Source organism: Malaclemys terrapin, chromosome 4 (assembly GCF_027887155.1).
Source record: "Malaclemys terrapin pileata isolate rMalTer1 chromosome 4, rMalTer1.hap1, whole genome shotgun sequence".
Lineage (NCBI taxonomy): Eukaryota > Metazoa > Chordata > Testudines > Emydidae > Malaclemys > Malaclemys terrapin.
Window position 1 is genome coordinate 45648885 of NC_071508.1, and position 22848 is coordinate 45671732.

General features: G+C 44.5%; 2 long non-coding RNA genes across 3 annotated transcripts in view; one reads left to right on the plus strand and one right to left on the minus strand.

The window, feature by feature from the left end:
• Positions 1-432: 432 nt before the first annotated feature.
• Positions 433-22391, minus strand: LOC128835291 (uncharacterized). Its single transcript, XR_008444628.1, has 4 exons — positions 22330-22391; positions 20229-20348; positions 2357-2441; positions 433-484 (listed from the first exon to the last, which is right to left on the minus strand). It is a non-coding gene; the product is annotated as an uncharacterized LOC128835291 (long non-coding RNA).
• Positions 7661-22848, plus strand: part of LOC128835290 (uncharacterized) — a 29040-nt gene continuing 13852 nt past the window's right edge. Inside the window, exon 1 of one of the 2 annotated variants that reach the window (XR_008444627.1) lies at positions 7661-7971. This is a non-coding gene — a long non-coding RNA (uncharacterized LOC128835290). The remainder of the gene's footprint in view (positions 7972-22848) is intronic. The other variant, XR_008444626.1, reaches the window with a different exon arrangement.

A 22848-nucleotide genomic window follows, 5' to 3' on the forward strand; every position in this document is an offset into this window, starting at 1 on the left:
GTACATATATAGGAACAAAGAAAGTAGGCTATGCTTACATGTTGCGGGACTCTATCCTGGGAATCAGTGACTCTGAAAAAGATTTGGATATTGTTGTGGATAATCAGCTGAACATGACCTCCCAGTGTGATGCTGTGGCCAAAAGGCTTATGCAATCCTTGGATAAACAGGGGAATCTTGAGTAGGAGTAAAGAGGTTATTTTACCTCTGTATTTGACACTTGTGCGACGGCTGTTGGCATATCATGTCCAACTCTGGTTTCCACAATTCAAGAAGGATGTTAATAAATTGGAGAGGGTTCAGTGAAAAGCCACAAGAACGATTACATGATTAGAAAAGATGCTTTATATGATAGACTCAAGGAGCTGGAAGTTGAAGCTAGACAAATTCAGCCTGGAAACAAGGCATACATTTTTAATAGTGAGAATAATTAATGATGATATGTCATTGAGTAGTTGCTCTTGTTCATGCTTCTATGTTTCCCCTGCAAAAGTAACACAAAAAGAAACAAAAAACAAACAAACAAAAAAAACCCAACCCACGGTATTCTCACAGTTTTTCATAGTGTGGACCATATCATAGTGGACAGAATGTCTTATGGATACCTCCCTCCCACTTGCAATCATGTAACATCTACATGTGTACAGCATATCTCTTTATATATTAGGGCTAGACAAGAATTATTCCATGTAAGGTTTTTTTACTGGAGAATGCCAATTCATGCAAATCAAAGCTGCAGGAAAGGGGCAGTTGTGACAAATTTCCTATTTAAAAAAATTGTTGTTTTTTTAAAAGGTTCAAAATTGTTGAATGTTTCAACATTTTCTAAGCTAAAGGATTCTGGGTTTTGGGTCAAAGCGACTTTTTGGTTTAAAATTTAAGTTAATTTATATTTTTAAAAATGTAAAAAAAAAAAAAAAGGTAAAATGGAAATAATATGTTTCAGCTGACCTGCCCCACATTTTTTCTCAGATTTTTATTTAGTGAAAATTTGAAGATTGAACCTTTTCTTCCCAGTTCAGGATGGAAAATATTTTTGAAATCCAACTGTGTTGCCAACTCTTCTAATTTCATCCCAAGTCTCATGATATTTGGTGTTTTTCTTAAAGCCTCAATTCCTGGAACAAGATTATTACTTGAAAATCTCAGCTTTATTTAAAAAAAAAAAATTCTAGCCCTTCTGGGTACAGAACAAAGCTTGATGAAAACCCTAAACACTACAACATTAGGAGGAAAATAAAAAGGATCCTATTTTGGCATATATTTTATAATGTAATTTAGCAGGTGGTAACATGGAGGAGAATTAGAACCATGTGATGATCACCTGGTCTCAGCAGACCATCAGTGGCTCACAGACTACCCTGGGGGCATTATTGATATACAGTATTGTAGGGAGTGTGGGCTGAATGGCAGCAGTTGTTTCTCCATCTGTGGGAGAGTTCTGCCACCCCAAGTTTCACTCCATTAAGGGGGTCTTGTATGAGACTGGCAGCAGAAGTAGCTCTCCTGAGACCAAGACGTGCTGTACACATTTGCAGTGATGTTTGCGTTGGTGAGATATGCAGTCTAGAAACCTTAACTCAGCGTTAACAATGTTTTGAGGTGAGGTGTGGGAGGGAATATATAAATTCAAGAGTAAAAAGAACATATAAGATTTATCCTACCAGATCAGACTAATGGTCTGTTAGTCCAGTGTCTTTAGCAGCGGTCAGTACCTAACGTGTCTGACAAGGGTTAATGTTAGAACTGTCTAGAAGATGACAATTCCATTTTGCGGTAGCTCTGGACCTTTCTTTTCATTCCACATTGAAATGAAGCCAAGACCTTTTGAACGTTTTCATGAAAAGCAGAATTGTGTCATAACGTTTGGTTTGGGATCGAAACCAGAGTTTTTTGATTCGTGAAGAGAGGTAGTGATGTGTCTCTTTTTCTAGCTTTGTGTTAGGGCACCAGTCTGGGTGATGGAAGACCCAGGTTAAGAGCAGATTTTTTTCATTCCAGATGACCGAATGAAGCAGAGCAGAAATTTAAACCTAGGTCTCCCACATCTCAGGCCAGTGCAACTGGACTATAAAGCCTCGGGCTCACACTCCCTCTTCCTCCAAAACAACCTGCCAGAGGACAACTTCATAGAAATCAATAGATCTCCACACAAAACCACATGTAATGACAAAATGATGTTCCAACCAGCTCTAGTTAAAACTCCTCCATTTCCCACCTACTTCCTTTATCAACTCCTGCTCACACCCAACATACGCCTGTGGTCTGATTCCTCCCCCACAATATATCAGCCTTTTGGTTGAGTTCCCTGAATTGGACAGCTAGCCCTTTTCCTCTTCCCAGAAGGGATCCCTACCTTTGTTGATATTCCAGTTGCAGGACCTTGGCAGATGGGGCCCAGGCTGGCTGCAGTAGCACATCAAGTACACCATGGTGTGAACCTAATGATGCCACAAAGATGAGATTTGAAGACAGCATCTAGCCCAGGAAATCATGAATGTTAACAGGGTTTTTTGGGGTCAGAATGCACCTCGGATGAAGTATCTAAACCTTTAAATAGGTGCAAGTGCAGTATATGGGTTGGGTTGAGATTCCAGTTGTTCTTATTTTTGCCCATCTAGTGCTCATGTATGCATAGGTGAAAAGCTTGTGCATTTAGCCACTGCATCAACTGGTCTGCTTGTAAGAGCCATTTTGGAAAAATTATCAATGGCTATTTGAAAACTTTTCATTGAACTATACAGTCAGCTTTCTCCATCCTGGTCGCTTTATGTACATTAAACCCCGTTCTCACTCTCCTTTCTTGATGTTAAAGGAAGCACAGAACTGCCTTGCAGTCTTGTGAAGCATAAGACATTTCAGCAGATGGCACCCTTTCTATACACATTTATACCTATCCAGGTGTGTGTGTCTAACTGTGGTAAAGGTCACATTTCAGCATCATTTGGTGACAGGCCATGAATTTTAACCTGATTTTAATTAGACCGCTAACTTCCACTGCCAAAGAGAATAAATTAAACCCCAAAGCAAAATAAAAGTGTGATCGACCCAGCCCTTTAGCAACACAATGAAGTAAACTGCAGTCTCATATACTGGTCTATTTTACTATGTCTGCTAGGGATGGGCAAACTGGAAATGGAAGGCACAGACTAAAGCTGCCCACAAAAAAAACCCTTTTTGTTATTTTTTTTTTAATTATCCAAAAGTCTTTAAACCACCTACATGTTCAAGTTCTGGATGAAGGCTGGGTAGAATGAGGTCAGATCTTGGTTTTACTCCAGGGTATATACACTTAACAGAGACGCTGGAGTCATTCTTACAGGTACTGCACCAGCACCATATATTCAGGAAGTCATCTGGAAGTGGATGGGGGCAGCCAGCACTAGGCCGAGGAGGGAAAGCAGGCTCAGCTCCAGATGTCAATGAACCTTGGTTGCTTTATGGTTTGCTCCAGGTGAAACTGATAGTTTTGGCTGAGTTTTGCTTTGCATTTTTGGAGTTTGCTTTTAAAACTAGAAATAAGCTGAACCAAAACCAAGGATCCAAGCTTCATGCCTCTTTAATGGGGAAAAACAATCTCCTGGATCCAAATACTCCAAACTGGAGGGTTCAAAATCTGTAGTGACTCAAAAATACCTTCCAAACAAGCTACCATGTAATTTGCAAGAATAACCAGAGGTTATGAGGAAATATTAAGAAAATAAACAAGAGTTTGGAAAGGGATATAAACCTTCATGCTTCAGGGCATAAGCTCAACTCTAACTTGTGGGGCTTAGGAGGAAACTGTCCTCGGGGGCAGGTCACCCCATAACTGCCAAGTGAAGGGTTTCTTACACTTTCCTGTGAATCAGCTGGTACTAGCCAGGGTCAGAGTCAGAACACTGGACTAGATGAAGCTCAGGTCTGATCCACTATGGCAAGTCCCAAGTTCCCATGTATGTGCATTAGGCTCCCAACTTACTGCATGCTCATATTATTAGCACCTTTCTCCTCCCTTTGCATGCCCCCTCTGTGTTGTCATCTCCATGTACTGTTCTTGTTTACACTATATTATAAACTATGCACTCTTAGGGGCATGGACCTATACAGGGAATAAATAATAACATAAAATAAGTCATCGTCATAAATAATAATAAATACTATAATGATACACCATTAATACATTCAATTAGTAATAAACTTTCCTGAAACTTTCAAGTATTTAGAATCAGTTTTTGGATTCAGACCATTATACACTTTTGCGCTGAAAACTCAAATCCCAAACCTAGATCCAGGATCAAGGGATTTGGCTGGGGATCATCCATACTTAAAAAACCAGAGTGGGTATGGGGTTTGGAAGCCAACCCATTAAGAATGATTGAAACCCAAGAAATTGTTTGTAGGAATTCCAGCAGAGCAGAACCACCAAGTTTCCAACAGCTCTAATGCCTTTGAGGCAGCCTAACCATTTACTTCTTGTGTCACAGCAGCTTGGTTAGGCTCAGGGTGGAGAACAGCTCTGTAATCCCAACTGCATTGTGGATTCTTACAGCCTCTGTGAAAACCTCACTGGTCCTTGACCTCTTTTGCCTTCTCAAAGCCTTTTAAAAATATCGTATGTATATTTATTTTTCTTGTTCTTTTTCTATACCATGTCTGTATACTTTATATGTGGGAGCCTTCGCCCCTGGGCACTGTTTGTGAATAAATTTACTTGTTTGTCTGATAACTTTTTGGCATCTAGTGTCTCCACCAAATTATCACGCAAATCACTTGCCAAAAACATCTCTGCCCATAGCCCCTCTTTAAGCCACCTTTGTGTTTCCTTTATTCTGGGGCAATGTATGGGCCTGCTTAGCCTCTAGTGTAAGTTAGTCTCAGGTATCCTCTAAATTATGCTCTGCATCCCATGAGTCCCTGTTGGCCCTAGGAAGCAAAGAATGAATGAAACGCATGGCCCTCTGGCCATGTCCCCAGTGCCAGAAGCTGGATTAGTGTAGGGAGCTCGTGCGAGCACTTCACCAGATGCGGTGGGGGATCCTCAGTGCAGGGGTTTTTCTTAAGCGGCTGTTTCTGCCCCCTTTAAGGCCCCTTTACACTGTGGCTCCTCTCTCTGCACCCTTTCCTCAGGAAACTCTACTTTTTCTTGTCTTCCTACAAATCCAGGTCCTTACTGCTACTGTGTGGATTCTGATCATGAGAGGTGCATCTGGCTATGCTTGCTATCTTCTGGTGCAGGTCGCAGGCTCTGTAGTAGCTTGCTACCAGAGGCCAATAGCAACGCTGCACTATTTGAGCCAGACCTCTGTTTTGACAATTGTGTGCATCCAAGAGTATTTCGTTTCTTTACAGAGTACCATCTACAGAGCAACTAGCTCCGCCTTTCTTTCCATCCTGGAGTAGGCATGCACTCTGAATGATAGCCTTAAGCCAGGGCATTAAATTGCTCCCAGAAGTTCAGTATCCCACAGGGTAGGGTGACCAGATAGCAAGTGTGAAAAATTGGGATGGGGGTTCGGGGTAATAGGAGCCCATATAAAAAAAAAGCCCCAAATTTCAGGACTGTCCCTATACAATCGGGACATCTGGTCACCCTACCACAGGGGCACACCATCTGCTATAGACCCTGCCACTTCCCACAAACCTGCCCATCAAGCCTTTTGTTTCCCTCCACCCCTTCCCCAGTCTGCTTTTCCTCCGGGAATTCATCATTGCAATTGTCTCTGTGGTCCCTGGGTATGTCAGACCATCTTTTGGGGGGCTATATGGCCATCATGCCTCTGACGAAGGCCAGCTTTTGAGTTTCTCTGCTGTACATTTCTTTAGACTAAGAGCATTGTCCAGTGTCTTTAATTTGCCAAACTGTCACCATTCATCCCTCTAGCCTGCTCCATCCCTGTACTCTTGATAGTCACTCCTTCTGTAGTCCCTTTTTCTGCACCATCCAGCTTACATGCATTACTGGATCTATCTCCTTGGACGTCAAGTTGTAGTTACCAAGGAAAGATGTACAGAACAGACTTCCCCTCTGTGTTTCACTCCCTGGGAGTAGAATAGTGTTATGGTCTGTGGCTAGTTTGTACTTCCCTATCTGGCAAATTCCCTATTGGTCAACTTTCTATGTGTGCATTTGCATTTTGTCATAAAACCTTTAGGAGTCTGGCCCGCCATTGGCTTGGCAGCACTGGCTGACTTTATCTTAAGCTAATGCTTCCTTGCCTATATCCAGACTTCAAAAAGCCAGAGCTCTATCAGCTTTTCAGTACCAGCAATTCTTCTATATGAGCTGGAATATTGCCTGACCCTGACCCATTTACTAAAGAGCTTTGTCAAGCAGTAAAGCTTGTCAGAAAATGTACCTGTCCCCCCACCGCCATGGAAAATTTTGACAAAAATAAAAAAAATGTTTGTTTTCATAGACATTTTCATCAGACAAGTTCAACTTTTCATCAGAAAACCAAAAATTTTAATCAGAACATCAAAAATGTTTTGGTTGTGGGACAAAAACTTAAAAAAAACATTAAAAATTTCAAGGAAGGCAGATACTTTCTGCAAAAAAATTTCATTTGCCCCAACAGCTAATTTTCCAGCAAAAAAAGTTTCAGTGGAGACTTTGTGACTAGCCCTAGCAAGTGGCTCAATTCTTCTCTTGGGATTTCTGTGTTGCTAATCCCAGCACTACCACTGGAAGGCCTTTGTGTTGGTGACCTATTCTTGGCAGGATTACCTCCAAGATGACTTTGTGCTTTCAGCTTTTATTCTGACTAATAGGGGGGAATGTTACAACTTGGACTCTTCCTTCTCTCCAGCACAAAGACCAGTGCGTGGCTGCTGTTGTCCTCTTCAGGGCTGGAGTATAGTGGTATTGTCACCTCAGACCTTTAGTTAGACTGTTTCATTCTTCAGTTGGCAATCACTGGTTTTACTTGGGGCATGGTCTTGGCCAGTAAGTTAGTCTTTAGTCTGAGTGCGTCATTGCTAGTCCCTCCAAAAGATGCATCCCATTCTTGACAAAGGCTTTCATTGCTATTGCTGCTGCAAAGTGCTCAGAAGCGTCAGAGGAACTGAAAGGCTTCAGAAGCTTGGAAGTCTGGCTGAGAGTGGACAGAGAAAAAAGATCTCTGGGAGGGAGCGAGGGAGGGAGGCAGAGAAAGATTGCTCCATAGCCAATCAGGATCAGGGCCTCATTGTGCTAGGTGCTGTTTGTGCACAGTCAGGTGACAGCCCTTACCCTGATGAGCTTACAATGTAAAGAGTCAGGACAGACTAAGGAAGTATTATTATCCCCATTTGACAGATGAGGAACTGAGGCAGTTGCCCAAGTTCAGACAGGCAATCAGTGCAGAGCCAAGACTTGAATGCAGGTTTCCAGTCCTGTGCCTTAAACAATAGACCATCCTTCCACTTCAATCCAAGCTCATTTCATAGTGCCATCTGGTCCCCAAGAAATCCTTTGGCATTTGTTACCATTTCAGATACAAAGATCTAGTGCAGGGCTTTGTTATTATCCAGGAGCGGCGTTCATTCCATCTAGCCCGAGGGGTGGGGCATTATATTGCTTCATGCTCATTAGACAGCGCCCAGTTGTGAACGTGTGAGGAGGTGGAGGATCAGATAAAGCCTGGAAACATGCCATATATGGGACATGCTCAGGAAGCCCCTGGGATCACTGGAATTAAGCTTTAACATATTCTGAGCAAATATTGTCCTAGCCTGGTTCTGAGAATTCTCTGTGTGCCTTTTCTTGTGGAATCAGAGGCATGGAGCGGGCACCCAGCCAGGGGCTCTGGCTCAATACACTGGGGCTGGCAGCAGGCTCTTTTCAAGGATTTGGACCTATGGCTTTAGCACCCAGTATCTTCTTCTGAATTGGTCTCCAAATGTAATCCAGTCATTTGATAACAACATGGCCTCTTCGCAAGCTGCTGCCACTGCAAGGAACACCTTGAAAGCCACGTTCCTGAAAACCAACACTGCTCATAGGTGTTGCGGGTAAGAGATTACCCCCCTCTCGCCACACCCACTCTTTTGGATTTGTTTTGACTCCCTAAAGTGCAGAACTTTAAAGGAAAAAATGTGCCTTTTCCCTGCTGCTGAGCTGTATGTATTTGCTGTGGTCTGCCCACTCTATGGCATCACCATTGTCCCAGGGTGCCTGAGCCTGTTCGCGCGCCATCTCTGCTGGCCTACGGAAGTTCTAATGGCTCAGTGGTGTAGCTCCCGGAGCTGAACTCATAGGGACATACTCAGCATTGCAAAGGAGTGGGAATTAAGGTGTGTCTCTCTCCCCCCACCCTGCACGCGCACACACAGACACACACTCATAATGAATAACACTGCCAGAGAGGGCCTCTTCACCAGCTCCTCACTGGAACCCCTACTGCATGGGGAACTTCAAGATGGAATGGGGAGTATATACTGAAGGTGGAAGGGGGATGGATCAAGGGCAGAGGAGGTGTGACCAGGGAAGTCTAGTGACCAGGTGATCAGGGCCGGTGCTACCATTTAGGCCAACTAGGCAGTTGCCTAGGGTGCCAAGATTTGGGGGTGCCAAAAAGCGGCGCCCCCAATTTTGTTTTTAATTTAATTTAATTTAATTTTATTTATTTATTTATTTATACCGTGGCCGCTGCGCTGGGAGGGAGAGGGAGTCTGAGCTGCCGGCAGGTTCCCCTGGGTCAGAGCTGCCGCACGGCTCCCCAGGCCGGGGGGGGACCTGCCGCAGGGGGGCGCAGGGGGGCCTCAGGACGGGGGGGACCTGCCGCACGGCTCCCTGGGCTGGGGGGGAACCTGCCGCAGGGGGGCGCCTCAGAGCAGGGGGGGAGCTGCCGCGGGGGGGGGACACCTCAGGGTTGGGGGGGCGGGAAGCTGCCGCAGGGCTGGGGGGGTGCGCAAGGTGGAAGTTTCGCCTAGGGCACAAAACTTCCTTGCACCGGCCCTGCAGGTGATTGTTGGTTGCAGCAACAAAGAAGGGAGGGAGGGTAGTCATGAGCACAAGTTAGGGAAGCCTCGCCTGTGCCAGTGTCTGATCCAGCCTCTGGCTGCTGCTGAATAGAGAAAGCGCAAAGCCTTCTATCCCGGTCCCTGCACTGGCCATAATGCTATATAACTCGTGGATCAGTATGTGTTATATGTTCCCATCTGTCCCTGATCCACAGAGAATGGGACTCCATTAAAACTCTTAGTAAAAGAGGCTGTCTCTTTAGCTGAAGCCACAGATGCATGTTTTTTTAGCCCTGGAGGTCCCCAGTTCAATTCCTCGTGTCTGCCATAGGAAGATTTTCCTCTCCATGTCTTGGAGGCACTCAGCTACTGCATCGTCTCCTTCCTCCTGCCTCTTCGCTGGCTGGTGACATGGGGACGACTCAGGTGGTAGAATATGAAGTGAGACCAGCAGGAGGAGCTGGTGACCGACTGGGGAGTTTCTAGGGTTCTAAGTCTTTCCTCCAGTAGGTGGAGCAGCACTGGCAACTGGTGTGAAAAGAATTGTCCAAGCTGGGCGATCCCTTTCTGCCTCCTTGTGCAGGAAGATTTCTTCTCTCGCTGGTTCTCCCTGTCCTTCAGGGGGGCAAAAGAGGCTGGGGTTCTCAGTCTTCTACAACCAGGACATCTTTTACATAAAGGATCTGCTTCCTGCCAGCACCCCTGAGATCTGGCCAGGCCTCATCTCCCACTTGGCAAGGTGGGAAGGGCAGGGCAGTTGTGACCTCCAGGCAGAGAACATCTGTTTCCCTCTCAAATATTTTCATTCTTTGTTCCCCTGCTCCTTCTGTTTATTTCTATGACTGTGTGCAATGAGATCATCACAACAAAATTAAACCTTTGAAAATAGATTTGTTTAATTTCAGTTTTGAAAAACTGGTCCAAAATGTCCTTTTGATTGGGTGCCATCTGTTTGCTGCTGTTGTCTGAAAAAGGGTGTCTTATTATGTCAAATTGGACCATTTAATTGCACATAAGATTGAATAAGTACTATTTTCAAGTGACTCCCTTGAAATTTAAAAAAATATATATTTTGAAAATTCTTTCTGGGAATACTGAGGGGGTTGGATTTTTTGCCACCAACAGATGCAAAATCTTGAAATTTGATTTGGAAACTGCCATTTGCTAAAAATGCCATTAAAATAGCCTGCAGCAGAATTGCAAGAAATAATTGTAAGGAAAGATCATGAAGGAAGAACATTGCCATGTTCACACAGCCTTACTTATTTTTCCCAAGTGAGGGTGCTTTGGTAGGTATTATTACATCATAAACAGGCTGAAGAATAGAACTGGTTGAACTCTGCAAAAATAGTGATGACCAATATCTCTTCAAATTCCAAATTCCACTTCCAGTCAGAGATGTTCAGAGCCATGAATATTCACTCTAGGGAAACATTCTTCACATAAAATGGGTTTTGTTTGAAAAATGTTTGGGGAATAGTGGTTCTTTAGTCTAATGCCTCTATTCTGTGGGAATAAAGGTACTTTGTAGAGGAGAGCGACACAGGACCAGGTATGCTGGTTCCCCTTACACTCGGGGAACCCCCAACTAGCGGTTTAGGTCTGCTCTAGGGCCCAAAGCAGAACAAAGGGGACATGGTGGGGCTCAGAATGGAACCCCATGCGTAAAGACTATACAGTACCCTAGGAGACTGTGGAAAGTGTCTGAGGCTGAGAACCAGAAGAGGCCATGGGAGCTAGTGGACTTCGGAGGTGATATGGCAGGCTTTGTGGATTGGTGAGTTAAGGCCAAAGAGCTTTATTTTTGAGGATGGTACGGGGGTGGAATAGCTGTGAGAACAATTTTGCTGCTGACTGGTCTAAGGAATGTGTCCAAACAGCTTTAGATGCATTCTCCTGAGCATGCTAATTATATTCACTGTCTGTTCTAATTGGTCCGACATTGAGTTAACGGGGACTATTCGTTCCCATGGGATGTACGCTACAGTAATTCAGAATGGCTTGTAGACTGTTGATTGCAAGAAAAGCTTTGTTAATCATTGTCCCCGGTCTGTGTCCTTTCTCACAATCTCATGCAGAGTATCCAGAGGAGGAGTGGAGTTTGATATAAGTCACAGTGGCACGCCATGGGCTGGATAACTTTCTCCCTTGGCAACAGATGAATGGCAGGGCCTTCCCAGCACAAATAACCAGCACAACATGGTGGGCAAAAATGGTGAGGAAGGTTGGTCTTGTGGTTAAGTTGTCAGCCTGGGCCTGGAGAGATTGAGCCTCAATTCCTGGCTCTGCCCTAATCTACCTGTGTGAACTTGGGCAAGTCACATGGAGCCAGTCAGCTACCCTGCACCCAGGAGATGGGGTCAGGTGTTCAAAAGAACTCAGTTCCCATTCAGCCACCAAAAAAATTGGCAACATTTTCCAAAAAGTGCTGCAACTCCCTTTGTGACACTCATGGCCAGGTTTTCAGAGTTCAGCACCCAGCGCTCATTTAGTTTGGTGCCTAGTTGGGAAAGGGGCTCTTTTGAAAATCTGTCCCTTGATTTTTCTGTGCTTCTGTTCCCCCTCTGTAATAGGGCTAATAAATCCTTCCTTTCTCTCACATTTTGTCTGTCTTGTTTACTTAGATTGTAAGCTTCTTGGGACAAACTGACATTTTCTGTAGGGTAAATACCGTGCTTAGTACAACAGGGCCCTGATAGTGGTGGAAATCTCTATGCCCCACTGCAATACAAATATGAATAATAATAAGTGCATGGAAGCAGGGAGTGGGGGCAGTGGAAGGTCCATAAGCTGATCCATGCAAAACCATTACACCTTCTACATTTTTAGCTCAAGACAAAAACAAGAAGGTTTTTTTCTTTGCAAAGAACATATGTGAAAAAAATTTTCATCCCCCATTAGCGAAACCAGTAGGAGGTGGGAATGTTTTCACATAGCTCTGTCCACTAATAGTTGTCTTCTGTGTTGACTCAACTGGTGGGAGCATGTAGTTAAGCATATAAAATATCCCACTGGCATGCAGCTGAGATCCCACTGAGGGACCATCTTCTTCTCTTGTGCTGGTTTGTCAAAGAGCAGGCAAACAGCAGCTCAAGTTATTGCACGGTGGTCAGTGTTAGTGTGATAAAATAAGGATTTAATCCAAGTTTTAGGTTAATGTTCTCTCTAAAATGTTGAAGACTAAGGAAAGCAGAGCAGGGGGAGGGCCAGGGAAGAATTTTCAGATGTTTTCAATTACCCTAGGAAAAGAGGGAGGGCATCTGGTCTAGAGGTTAGCGCAGGGGAAGAGGAATGAGTTTGACTATACAGTGCTTACCTGCCTTTGAATGAAGCACACTTCAAAAGTGAGCGGCGTTGCTATTTTAGGAAAAGTTTATGCCAATGGCATGATCATTGACAATCACGTTATAGGGATACATGATCAAATAATAAACATTTCGATGGCTTTTTACATTTTAAAGACACTGTACAACTACTGGCCAATTAAGCTTCACAATGGGCCTGATTCTCAGGTACTCGAAGGCCCCTTTACATGGCTTGGGTGGTGCAAAAGGACCTTAAATTGGGGGTAAACCTTAGTGTAGCACATTGATATCCAAAGGCTCTGTCTGGCCATGTGTTATTACCCAGGTGTGGAAATTCCGGCATAGACCAGTGGCCTGATTTTCAGAGGTGCTGAGCTATCCATGTTTCTTTCTTCTTTCCCCACATTGTCTCAGCTCACCTCCTCTTATTATTCTTCTCCATCTCTTTCATCTATCCTTCCGTCCCTACCTCTCATTCTCCTCTCCTCCACCTTAATAATACTTACTCCAATACGTTTCAAAGAACTATGCAAACCTTAACTGAAGAACCCTCCCAGCACCTTGTTGAGGTGTATAGTTTATCCTCATTTTACAACAGAAGATATGGAGACACAGAATCAAAAGACTTGCCTAAGGCCACAGAGGAGATCAGTGGCAGAGCTAGAATTAAAACTCAGGCGTATTTGACTAAGTGTCCCAAAACCAGACCAATGCACAACACATGATAAAGCTTTGGTTATAGGATGTGGCACAAAGAATATCAGGAAGAGTTGTTACATACTTTGTGTAACCCACAAGGATTATTGCCCTCTAGTAGCAGGTCCACATAAAAGGCTAATGAGTCCATTATAGGTGCCTATAATGGGATGTGTTTCTTTAGCTCAACTGATAGAGGCTCATCCTTTTGGTGCTGAAGGTCCTGCTTTCATATTCCAGGGATAGCCCAAGAAGTGCTGGTTGCACATGCTCCTGAAAGGTCAGTTTTTAAAATGTTACTGTTCAGCCACGGCACTTATGTTTAAAGATACTACAATTCCAAAAGACCAATCATGTCCCCATCAGGTTTCTTTGGCTCCCTTCTCCTTGCTCCATTCTGCCTCCCTCGTTATTTTCTTTCCCATCCACTTTACTCCTTCTCTCATTAATGATCCCCCAACCACCTCACTCCATTCTCTGTCCTCCACCCCTCCTCACCAGTTGTCCCAATCAGCACAAGAGGTAGCTATGTGCCTTCTAGCCTGCTCTTATCTAGTCACAGCATGTTCCCCTAAGGGAATTTTTGGCTTGGGATTTTGTGTGTGTGTATGTTTTTATATGCTTTATTTTTATCAGAGAGGGGATAGAGAGTACATAATGTCTTCAGGCCATGAGATTACATAGCAGATAAGGGAGAGGCAGATGTAATACAATCACTCCAGGCCATGAAGTTTATGTTGCTAACATCGAAAGCACTTGGAATGTAACAGGTAAAATTGCTTCCAACCCCTATGCAAGCACCTGATTTGTGTCAACAGATCCAAATTGAGATTTCAATGTTAATGTGCTGGCAGCTAGGAGTAAAATCCATGGCTTTCCCTCAATTTCTGTTCCTCGCCTGCTTTCTTGTTTCACTTGTCCTCCATTCTTTTCTGACTCTTCTCCATCTGCTCCTCCTTCTCTCTTCACCTTTTATCTCTCCATCTCTGATTTGAAGGTATGGTTCTGTACTTGGATTCTCAACCTCTCAACTCAATTGTAATTTCCTCAGGGCAAGAATTTACTTGACTTCTATAAAGTGCCAGGCATGCCTATGGCACTATAAAAATAGTAATGCTATAGCAAAAATAGCAGGCCCATGTTGAGGCCAAGAACTTTGCTAGATTCAAAAAGGGACTGGACATTTATATGAGTAACAAATATATCCAGATTTATATAGTGTGATAGACCCAGACCAGTTGGGAACAGCAGAGTAGTAGAAGGGAGATATGCTGGCCACTGGATACGCAGTTTTCTGTTCCCTGAGTGACCAGAGCAGGGGCTGCTCCAGGCTAATGAGAACACCTGACTCCAATTAACCTGCTAAGAGTCAGGTGAGGCAGTTAAGCGCCTGACTCTAATTAAGGTCCCTCTGATGCTATAAAAGGGCTCACTCCAGTCAGGCCAGAGAGGAAGTGTGTGAGAGGAACTGGGAGCAAGAGGTGTGCAAGAAGCTGAGAGTGAGTAGGTGTACTGCTGGAGGACTGAGAAGTACAAGCATTATCAGACATCAGGAGGAAGGTCTGGTGGTGAGGACAAAGAAGGTGTTGGGAGGAGGCCACGGGAAAGTAGCCCAGGGAGTTGTAGCTGTTGTGCAACTGTACCAGGAGGCACTCAAGACAGCTTCAGTCCACAGGGCCCTGGGCTGGAACCCGGAGTAGAGGGCGGGCCCGGGTTCCCCCCAAACCTCCCAACTCCTGATCAAACACAGGAAGAGTTGACCTGGACAGTAGCTTCTACCAGAGGGGAAAGTCTCTGGACTGTTTCCCAACCCACAAGGTAAATCTGTGAGGCGAGCAAATCTGCCAATAAGCGCAGGACCCACCAAGGTAGAGGAGGAACTTTGTCACAATAGTTAATGCTAACAATATTTTTAGAAAGAGATTAATAAAAGCCTCTCATGCCATAGGGTTTAAGACTATCTCTAGCTATTAGAAATTAGGATTATTCCACATCTGCTTAGTGTAGAGGCTTCATCAACCTTCCTGTGAAGCATCTGGTGCCAGCCAGTGTCAGAGACAGGTTATTGGACTAGCTGGACCCTGGGTCTGATGCAGTGTGGCCATTCCAATGTTTCTGTGTTCCTAGAAATAACGTGCTTACATCTGTGACAAAATTCTGTGTGTTTTAAATTTTATCCCAGGTCTCCAGCAAGTGGGCAGACCAGCAGAGGTTCAATATGTTCTCATGGGTTAAGGATTACTATGTTTCCCAAATATTGTGAGATGACAGATTAAATGGGGCAGTCCAGAGTACTCCAAACAGGGTGTGCAGAGTCGTGGAAATTCCCTAAACATGATATCAGACCAGCACAATGTCATCTCTCATTGTGTTGTTAAGATTGCTTTGCTTTGTGAAGCAAAATCATGATGGCGCGAGGATGAGTTTGTTTTCTTGTGTCAAACATAAAAATGGCCCTTACTACTTCCCGTCATCTAAACTAAGTTGGTAGGTCTAATATTCTTCTAAGCATGCCAGATTTTACAGTGGCTCTGACAGGACCTGATGTAGTGCCCCTTGAAGCCCTTTTGATCAGGCTGACAAGGAGAAATTGTGGTTCTACTCCACCAATATACATCAATGTAGTGATCAAATCTGACTGGTGTAGTAGAGATAAAGTTGCTGTAACCAAACAATGTCACAGGATCAGTGTGTCTCAGTTGAAAAATATTGTCTTATCTCAGAGTCCTGTGGCACCTTTAAGACTAACAGATGTATTGGAGCATAAGCTTTCGTGGGTGAATACCCACTTGGTCAGACGCATGTAATGGAAATTTCCAGAGGCAGGTATAAATATGCAGGCAAGAATCAGTCTGGAGATAACGAGGTTAGTTCAATCAGGGAGAGTGAGGTCCTCTGCTAGCAGTTGAGGTGTAAACACCAAGGGAGGAAAAACTGCTTATTTCCTTGTGTGGATATCGTAGTTTTGAGAATGCTTAGTGAAGATCTTGTAGGTGTTGGTTGTACCTCAGTTATCCACACAAGGAAATAAGGAAACAAATCAACAGAGCCAGACATGTACCCAGAAGCCTCCTGCTACAAGACAAGCCCAAGAAAGAAACCAACAGAACTCCACCGGCCATCACCTACAGTCCTCAGCTTAAACCTCTCCAACGCATCATCAGTGATCTACAACCCATCCTGGACAATGATTCCTCGCTTTCACAGACCTTGGGAGGCAGGCCAGTCCTTGCCCACAGACAACCCGTCAACCTTAAGCATATTCTTACCAGCAACCACACACCGCACCATAACAACTCTAACTCAGGAACCAATCCATGCAACAAACCTCGATACCAACTCTGCCCACATATCTACACCAGCAACACCATCACAGGACCTAACCAGATCAGCTACAACATCACCGGTTCATTCACCTACACGTCTACCAATTGTATATATGCCATCATGTGCCAGCAATGCCCCTCTGCTATGTACATTGGCCAAACTGGACAGTCACTACGCAAGAGGATAAATGGACACAAGTCAGATATCAGGAATGGCAATATACAAAAACCTGTAGGAGAACACTTCAACCTCCCTGGCCACACAATAGCAGATGTAAAGGTAGCCATCTTACAGCAAAAAAACTTCAGGACCAGACTCCAAAGAGAAACTGCTGAGCTTCAGTTCATTTGCAAATTTGACACCATCAGATCAGGATTAAACAAAGACTGTGAATGGCTAGCCAACTACAGAAGCAGTTTCTCCTCCCTTGATGTTCACACCTCAACTGCTAGCAGAGGACCTCACCCTCCCTGATTGAACTAACCTCGTTATCTCCAGACTGATTCTTGCCTGCTTATTTATACCTGCCTCTGGAAATTTCCATTACATGAGTCTGACGAAGTGGGTATTCACCCACGAAAGCTTATGCTCCAATATATCTATTAGTCTTAAAGGTGCCACAGGACACTCTGTTGCTTTTTACAGATCCAGACTAACACAGCTACCCCTCTGATACTAGTCTTATCTCAGGCTCTAGCTTTTATCTAGCATCAGGAAACTGATCTTGGAATGACGATGTTCTAGACCCCTTAGACATTCTCTCTCTCTCTCTCAAATATGCAATGTGTATTTTCCAGTCACCAAACTGGCTGATTTGCATGACATTTAAAATATATTGTATATACGATGCGTCGGAGTATTCTGTCATAAATATGTATTAACACAAACAAAAATTGCATTTAGTGACAAGCATAGGTTTCATCACACCACACCCTGCCCACCAGAAACCTTAACAGCACAGAAATATGAAGTTAAGGGGAAAATCTCTAGCATTTTTTGTTTGCCGCCTCCACATCGCCTACAATGCTATTAATAATACACTCCGGCACTCCATAAGGCACTCACAACCAAATTGTGCACTCATACAAAACCTTAATGGTGAATTTATAGATTCTAAACATATTGTGCCACATTAGGAGTCAGCACATTCTACAATAAATTATGTTAAAAAACTAAATTAAAAGAACAGTAAGGTTGCAAAGACGAGCCCTCCAGAGTTAGGAAATGCCAGACTTAAGGTTGCTTCCTTCTGTGTATGCATTATGATACAGTCTTTAATTACACGATCACATACTATTTTTTCCACAGGACTCCTGCCTTATTTAGCAAATGAGTAGTTATTCGAATTTTTTTTTTATACTCTGCATTCAGTATATGGCCCCAGGCCTTATTTTCTATACACTGTCCAAACTCTGCACTATTGATTTTCCTTTTGAGCATTTCTATGGTGCTCTCACCAAACTATCAGAATACATCACAAGCACTGACGCAAACATTAATTAATTTATCCTCACAACATATCTCTGAGATTAGCTGTTATAATTATCCCCACTTTAGAGCCGGAGAACTGAGGCACAGAGAGATTAAGGCAAAAATTGTCAGACATTTCTACAAATGTTGTGTGCCCAATTTGAGATATACAGGCTTTGATTTTTACAGAACACTTACCTTTTTTATCGCCCTTTCTACGTTCCAAGAACAGCTCCCATTGACTTCAGTTACAGTTGTGAGTGCTCAGCACCACTGAAAATCTAACCCGATGTATTCTGGGCACACAAAAATTGAGGCACACACACTTAGTGGCCATGGACAAGCTTAATTCTGGCATTTCTTATCTTCTGAGTGCTTGACCTTGAAGTCTTAATGTTCTTTTAATGTAGCTTTTTATACAATATATGTTAAAGGCAAACATTTAGTTTAATGTAATGTGCAGCATGCACAATTAAAAATCACAAATGAGCAGGAAGTTAAGATTCTAACAGCAGGGTTAATTCAACCACACCACAAATCCTGTATTCTTAGAGTATATGAGAAAATAAAACAACGTGTATTAAGCTATATATTTAACCAGAAAAAATATGTATACAAAATACTACAGCACTAGTCAAGTAACACCATGTTGGCATCTTAGTGTTTGCACTCCCTGACTTCTCATGATTTTAACTGGAGGACGGGGAGGGGGAAGGGGCAGAGTGGACCCCTGTTGGACATTCATGTGTCCTAGGGACTGAGGGGCAGGAAAATCCATGAGACCCTTATAGAACTTCCTCTGCATATATCCTTCAGGGGCCATCACTTGTCCACCTCTCCTTCAGGAAGTATTTAGGGGTCCAGGTCACAAACCCTGTGAAATCCTCAACATACACTGGGGTGTAGATCATCTGCTGAGACTTTCCATGCCCCTGCATGGTCCTGTCCCCACTGTGGCTCTGCTGTCCCATTGGAGTTTTCCCTGGCCTCTAAGATCACCCATTTAAAGGAGTTCCCTGGTGCACAAGGTGCCCTGAAGAAAAGTTAATACAGCTTCACCAGAACAAAAGTTCACTTTTTGACAGAGAGTGAGTCTGGAAAATGTCAGCCTAAAAGGTGAATCTAGCAAAGGAGCGTGTGAATTCAAAGAGTTATAGTGGGAGTGACCAACACCAGCTATAATACTTAATCAGTTCAATGAATCAGGAACCTAGCCTAAGCTCTGGGCATCTTATATCAGTTAACACACATAACGACAATCTTTTACATTTTCACTATACTAATTCAGTCCTTCCAAATCCAATCTCACAATTCTTCAGTTAGCCAATATCCCTCTATCCCTCCACACCCCCCCAAGAAAACTGAAAGACTGCACCTATATCCATCTCCAACATACAACCCTCTTCTTTTGTCTACAAACCCCTGTCTTCTCCAAATGCCTGTGAAAAAAGGGAGGCTTTGCAGGGTGCCTGAAAGGTCATCTATATGGTCATGTTCTATATGTTTGCAGTCTGTAAAGAGAACATGGAAAGTGCCATGATTATATTCAGCGTTGTGAATGGGGTTCCCGCCAGGTGCTGCTGAACCTCGGGAGTTATTTGCACGGCATCTGCACTGCAAACATAGATATTCATGCTTCCCCAAACTTGCTGGCACTGGGAGCCTTTCCATCTTACTTCGATGGCTTTGGATCGGGCCCATAGCAAGTCCAACTTCCCTCACCACACCTGCAGCATGAGCCCTGCCTTTTGAGCCCTCCCTCACCACACCCTGCTCAGCATGAGACCTACCTCACCCATGATGCAAGACCTGCCTCCTCCTCTTCCAGCATAAGTCCCACTTCCCCCCCTCACCCGCAGCAGGAGCCTCACCTCCGCACCTACATATTGTGATTCCCACCTCTCTGATCTCACCTGTGCTCACTTGCAACACCGACAACAGCAACCCTACCTCCCACTTCGCACCAGCAGCACAAGCTCCAACTTCCCCACTGAGAAGATTTTTCCTTTCAGTCTGCTGCTATATTGACTGAGCTCTCAGGGACAGCATCAAGCATACAGAGAGTGTCTAATCCGGAGAATATCCTCTGACATCACTATGATCAATATTCCATGGGGATAATCAGGGCCGGCTCCAGGCACCAGCTTGCCAAGCAGGTGCTTGGGGCGGCCACTGCGGAGGGGGGCGGCACGTCCAGCTGTTCGGCGGCAATTCGGCGGACAGAACCTCACTCTCGCTCAGAGCGAAAGACCTCCCGCCGAATTGCTGCCGCAGATCACGATCGGCTTTTTTTTTTTTGCGCCGCTTGGGGTGGCAAAAACCCTGGAGCTGGCCCTGGGGATAATTACACTTTCCCACCTTTGTTAAGACCTTGGAGGCCCACAGATCACATGAAAGGGACAGGGAGTGCAAACTCTTATTATTTACTACTGCTATTAACATGGGGAGGGGTACAGCAGAGTTTCCCATGCCAACAGCAGCCTACTTTAACTACCCCAATTCACTCACCTATGGTGCTTGTGAGTCTTCTGTTACAGTTGTGAAAGTGAATGTTTTGCAGCATAGTCTGCTCCAGTGCCTACTTTCCTTTCTCTTCCCACATCCTCACCCTGGTGTTGATTTGTTCAGCTGCAGAAAAAAATCAGGTTCAAAGGTCACAGAAAGGACAGTCAAGCCAAAGTCTCACAACAGGCCTATCTCACTATCTCTGCACTGTGTAACAGCCTGGAGGAGGCCTTCTCGTTTGCTTAAACAGTGATACTGTCTCAGAGGTCAAGCCCCCAAGCCCATGCCCCAACTGCCTGTGGCACTTGCGTGTTAACTGGAGAGACCAATGGGTTGTCTTGAATATAATCGGTGCTTTATTAATGAAAATACTATTCCATTCAGAGAGGAAAATATTTATTTTAGCAAGGACTAACAAAACGTGACACTCTTTGGTACAATGAGTAGTTACTCTGCTCAAGAGAGGGATGGACCTGGAATAGTATGTAGAGGTCTGTACCAGCAGAGCCCCGTAAGGAGGCCCAGAGCTGGAGATGGAGGGGTGCTGCAGGTCAGCGTTGAGGTCTAAGCAGGAAGCTACCACTGTATTTGTTTTTGCATGCCTTTCTTGGCCCCGGGTGACACCAGCACCGTAATATCTTGAGAATCAAATTCACTTCGGTGCGGTGGTCAGAAAAAGAGTTGATCTGTTAAGATTGCCAGTCTGTGATAGGTGCACAAGAAAGATGGAATGAGAATGCGAGAAAGAGGAAAGGGGGTAAGCTAGCGGAAAGAAAGAATGAAAAACTGAGAAAAGAGGGAGATTAAGAAAAAGTGACAGAGAGATATATCTTGAGAGAAAAATAAATAGCTAACTGCCCTTTCCCCATAAACAATAGTATCTGAGTACCTTTAATGCATCCTGTGAGAAAGAGCTATTGTTCCCATTTGATGGGGCCAGGGTTAAGGGGTAGCAAGCATGGCATTTGCCCAGGGCACCATATCACAGGGAGCCCTGTGAAACTAAGTTGCTTAGGCTTTGGCTTCAGCCCTGGGTGGCGATGGTCAGGATCCCAGGCTTCAGCCCTGCACAGCGGGGCTTCGGCTTTCTGCCCTGGGCCCCAGTGAGTCTAATGCTGGTCCTGCTTGGAGGACCCCCTGAAACCTGCTCATGGCCCCCCAGTGGGCCCCAGGCCTCTGGTTGAGAACTGCTGCATTAGTCCACTGAGGTTCTGACTGGGCTCCTTGTGGCTGGCTCCTCCCAAAACTAAAAGGCCTAGCTGGACAGCAGGTTTGCTCTTTGTGGGTCCTGGGAACCCACAGTGAAATCAAATCTTTCCCCTTCTCCTCTTCCCAGTGCTGGGACTGTCAAAGCTGGTACATTTTTGAGTCTGAGTATCTCCTCATGGTTTAAGGAGTTGGGATGATGTAGGCACAGGTTATACCATCTTATTCTAACTCTTTGATATCACTGCTCCTCTGTTTAGTCACTCGTATGTTACCAAAGATAGAATGTAAGCTTTCTGGGCAGGGACTCTCTCTCACTAAGTGTGTAGAGTGTCTAGCACCATGGGGCCTTGAACTTAGCAGGGGCCTGTAATAATCATTTGCATTATGCTATTGTTATTTGTTCATTATTATGTTCAGTTAGGCATAGGAGAAACTGATAGGTCTTTCCAGAGTAAATAACACTGGAGTGGATACAAGTGCCAGAAAACCGATGGCTTATTGTTGCTACCGAGGATGCAAAGCTTCCCCCTCCCCAGTACTCCCCAGCATAGCAGCTTGACAGGGTAGCAGAAATGCTTTCATTCGGGCTAATCTGTGTTTGAGAGCTGTTTTCTTTTTATCCTCTTTCTAATTTTAACCCGCAAGGAAAACACAGAACTCTGAGCCCAAAACACACAGTCCAAAGTCTGGCAGACAAAGATAGGCCTGCCATTTCAGGAACTGTATAAACAGCAATGTATAACTGTATAAACATGCCTCTCCCTACCCCAAAGCCTTTGAGCATTCTGCAGGTGCCCAATTCAGCAGGCTGTTGCACACCCGCAAGTCGAATGGCTCCCATAGAAGAGGGGATCAGCACATCATTGGTTCGAGCCCTATCTCCACATTCACTCACTTGGATTCAACTCTGATTCCTGTTATTCATTTACTCTGTTTGCACCAACAGAAAAGAAATCTCAGGCCATGTTCTGCTGCAGCCCCTGCTCGGGCAAAGTTCCTATTAAAGTCACAGACGAAGGACTCGGGCAGGGCTGGTTGCTAGACAGTCCGACACCAGAAGCACAGTGTGGAGTAGTAATAATGGGTTACTCTTAAAGCTGGGCTAGAACCATGTTGGAGTAGTGGCTTCCAACCCTGGCTGCTGCTAATCCCAGCTGGCATGGGACCAGTGGGAAGGCCCTAAAACTTCAGCACCCTAGGTATATGCCGCCTACTTGTAAACCCAGCCCTGACTGCAGGGTTTAGCACTTGGACAGAATACAAGAAGAAAAACAAATAAACAGCCAGCCAATAATCAACTACAAAGTCTAGCTTTTCAAGTCAGCACCAATGTTTTTAGGAAGTTCAGTGGTAAACACCAGCAGTGAATGTGATTTTGCAGTTTGCTGTGGTAAATTACTTCTCATCATCATCA